This window comes from Morone saxatilis, unplaced genomic scaffold (assembly GCF_004916995.1).
Source record: "Morone saxatilis isolate NCDOM2014 unplaced genomic scaffold, NCSU_SB_2.0 Contig12, whole genome shotgun sequence".
Taxonomy (NCBI): domain Eukaryota; kingdom Metazoa; phylum Chordata; class Actinopteri; family Moronidae; genus Morone; species Morone saxatilis.
This window is the reverse complement of record NW_023339674.1, coordinates 17,447,895-17,451,810: the sequence shown is the minus strand read 5'-3', so window position 1 is coordinate 17,451,810 and position 3,916 is coordinate 17,447,895. Positions and strand designations below refer to the sequence as shown.

At 46.6% G+C, this 3,916-nt stretch overlaps 1 protein-coding gene across 2 annotated transcripts in view; it reads left to right on the top strand.

Annotated features, from left to right (window-relative positions):
• Positions 1-642: 642 nt before the first annotated feature.
• Positions 643-3,916, top strand: part of zgc:92140 (uncharacterized protein LOC447854 homolog) — a 24,992-nt gene continuing 21,718 nt past the window's right edge. The window contains exon 1 of one of the 2 annotated variants that reach the window (XM_035653978.1): positions 643-867. The gene's annotated coding sequence lies outside the window, so the exon portion shown is untranslated. Of the gene's footprint in view, positions 868-2,299; positions 2,440-3,916 lie in introns of those variants that run through there. The other variant, XM_035653979.1, reaches the window with a different exon arrangement.

Here is a 3,916-nt window from a genome sequence, read left to right as displayed (position 1 = left end):
ATGTTTTTCTTATTGTTCCTACAGTTGGGTGTTAGTTCTAGTGGGGTGACACTAGAAGGATGTTTTTAAGATTGATCTGATGAAAGTGGAAAGTTTCTGCTCATTGAAAGTCAGACATTAAGGGGCGGGGCCTATGAGCATAATTTGTGTCTTTACAAATAGTTTGGAAGTCAGTCCTGGTCCAGTATGGAGCACATTGAACCCACCAGTGCACAAACACTGAGAATGGACTAGTAGGAGTAGGAGACATCTTGTGTCCAGCAGGAAAACGTTAACAATGAACACAATTTTATATTTTCATAGATTTGGGAATTTGTAATGAGGTAGAAGGTGTCTTTTTTTGGGGGGGGATTAAGGATTTTAATATGAAAATTATGCTTTTTCTTTTTACAAATCAGACACACGTTACTGTTCAGAGCAGACTATTTATAGGACAGTCTTTATACATGTCTGGAGGGGATCTTTAAGTAAATATACTTAAGTTCATTTCTAGTACTAGCTTAAAGTGACACCAAACATGGGATATTTTTTATCACAGGACAAAATAAAAAAATAAAAAAATATATAGTTTTGTTGTCGGATTTCCCTTCAGATAAATAATAGATACCACAGACTGTCTCTGTGTAAACACAAGGCAGCAGCTCGGCTCCAGCAGTGATTGCTGACTTGGTGGGGCACTCCTCAGCAAGATGGCTGCATTGCTGCGCGCAATAGTGGCATCCTGGTGAAATGACGCAAGCCACAGTTTACGTTCAGTCCTCGAGGCTGTGAGCTCTCCAGTCTCCATAGCGCAGATCCCGCCCGACACACAGCCCGGAAGACCGACCGGCGACCCTCCAGTGGACCGAGCGGAACCGGTTCATCTGAGTAAGTACACGCGTGAATTACTTGTTTAATCGTCTCCCAGAGGTGTCATTTATTCCGTTCACGCTCCTGCCTGTGGTTTCTTTCTCTCTTTTGTTGTTGTTTCCTGAGTGGACCGTGATTACCCGGCGCTTTCCTTCCTGCACACTGGGCTTCGCATCTGTCGATGTTTTGTTGTTGTTGATGTTGTTGTCGTCGGTGGTCGCTGCAACGCTAAAAGGCAGCTTTATCTCACCATTGGAAAACACACAAGGGATGTGTACGTGTGTCTCTCTGCCTCGGCTCTTTTTGGACAGCGTTTGGCTTCAGCGCATTTCAAAATGTTTCCACACATCCTGGTTGGCTGTGCCAGCCTGTCCCGCTGCTCCCTCTACGCCTGCCGCCGCTGCTGTAACGTTAGAGGCCGTTTGCGGTGGAAGAAGCCCCTCGGACCCGGGGGTGCGTGGGGGTTGGTGGGGTTGGGGGGGCTAGAGGCCGTTAACCTTTTGTGGAAATGAAACTATGTGTACACACACGGAGACCTTTTGCACTCCCACAACTCCTGCTTATAGCCCTGTAGGGAACAAAGCGCCCAGTGTCTCCTTGTAGTAGCGCAGCTGGACACAGCTGTTGAGCCGAGCTGCAGCTCAAGCCCCAGGACGGAGCTCCGTGACCGGGCCAGGGGCTACCATACTACCGCTGCCGCTGCTGCTGCTGTACAGCCTCTGTGCCTCACAGCTCATAAAGCATCATAAGAGAAAGCCATTGCCTTCTGTTGACCACCACACATAACCATTAGGCTTTTCTTTCTTTTTTTTCTGAAGGCTGGCTGTTGCTCATTACTGCTGCTTCCAGTGCCTCAGAGGGAAGACAGGAGCTGCTGGATGATATTAGGAAAGTCACTGCAGCCAGAATTAGATTTGATATACAGACTCATTTGCAGCTCATTAGCCAAAACTTAGCCCCAGTCTATTTCAAAATGTATCCGCCCCCCCTTCCTCAAACACTAAGGGACTCGATAAGTTCCCTATCTGCTGCATTTATATGTGCCATATGGCCATTAGCTACTGTAGATTTTCCCCTCCTGTGATCAACACCAGACCATTACGTGGGTTTGATGGCTGTAAGTTGATGTGGCCAGCGTTACAGAGCACAGCATCCTGCCACTAACAGCTTACATAAGGGTTATATAGGTTACCATCAAGTACCGGCAAGCCTGTCCCCCTCCCTGCGTGATTTATCTGTCTGTCTTCATCTATCTGCCTCCATCTGCCTTCTCTCTCCCACCCTCCCTCACTTGCTTATCACTCACTCTGTGTGTATGACTGTGTGTGTGTGTGTGTGTGTGTGTGTGTGTGTGTGTTGAGTTGTTCACATATGGCTTACGGTTCCGGTGGCGAAAGATATTTAAAAAAGAGTCTCACTCCTCCTCCTCCTCTCTCTTCCTCTCTGTCTGTCTCTCCGAGGCTGGAGGATCTATTCTTAGTCCTACTCCCTCTTCCTCATCCCCTTCGATCATCATCCCCTTCATCTGCCCGTCCGGGGGCCCGTCCACCTGTGGCCTCCTCACCTCGAGCTCATTAACCAGCAGTTCAGGTGATTGTTTGGCCTCCTTGTTTGGGTCGTGATGCAACACCTGTGATGTCACTGTGTGAGGAGGTGGAGGGTTTCCATGGTTACCAGGATGTCTTTTCTGTCTGTCTGTGTGTGTGTGTGTGTGTGTGGGTGTGGAAGGGAGTTCCCATGACTGTCTCTTACATCCAGTTTGTGTTTGCTTTGCATGCGTTGTGTTCTCTGCGTGGCAGTGCTTAGTGCTGTCAGGTGTGAGGAGGCGGTCTTTATTGCAGTGCAGAAAGCACAAGGCCAGCACAACACGATCCCTCTGGGTTCTGTGTGTCTGTCAGGTTGACTGAGGGGCTCGCTGGCCGATCGGTTTTGTCCACCTGACTGAATAATCAAAGCTCAAGCAGCAGCATATGTTGTCGCACAAAACCCCCCAAAACTGCACCTGTGTCGTCATTACGTGCTTTGTTGCTTCTGGCTTGTGTGTTTATACGTGTCTGTCTGCATTGCGGTCGACGTGTAGATCAGTGGCTGTGGGCTGTTTCTATTAGTGGTCTTCTGACTGCTCGACTTTTGAGTCAGCAGGGGTCGGCTGTGCAGCCTGCATACGTGCCTCTGTGTGCTTGTGTGTGTGTCCCCTTGATAAAGCAGCGTCTCGGTGGCCCTGACTGTGTTTACAGTGCAGTGTGTGTTCAGAGTCCAGTTGGGATGGGACATGGAGACAGTAATGATTTAGCTTGCCAGTTTTTTTTTCTTTTCTTATCTCTTCTTCTCACTCCTTCTCACTCCTATGCTCACTCTGAAGTGCTGTGTGAATCTCTGCACTGTGTTTTCCCATCAGACAAAATGCGACTGTTTCCCATCGAGATAAAATGCTCTCTGATTGGATCTCTGCTGGGATAATGACAAGCCCACTGATGGGCGGATGTGAGAAAAGAAATGGAGCGTTCAGCCTTCAATATAAGCCCATACGTTTAATATGAAGACAGGTGATGAAGGTGAAATTAAAATGACAACAAACACGAAGGTCTTGGGTATCTGAAAGTGTAGTGTTGGGTCAATGATTGGGTGGCTTTGCCTTCCAACACATCATAACATTTTATACTTATGATTCTGTGTACGAACACTACAGGAGCTCATTACGTTATGTGATATTTAATGTGCAACATTTGTTCATTCTAGTTGCTTTTTCTAGACGCGATGAGTCTTTTACTGTCGTTGAAATCGTGACACGCCGTTGCAGGAATTAAATAAGTAGAGTTTAGTTTTTGCTTGTTGCCTCATCATTGATATGAACGGGTATTTTGGCTATGATAGTGATAATATTAAACATCCAAAGCTACTACTGTGTAGGGCAGGCCAATAATTCAGTATTGTTTATTGACTTCCAGCTGAATCATTATCGGGATCATTTTTAGGGCTGCACTTAACAACTTAAAGTTGCTATTCATTGATTTATTAGCAATTGATCTGCTGGTTAATATCTTGATTAATCATATTGTTTAATAAA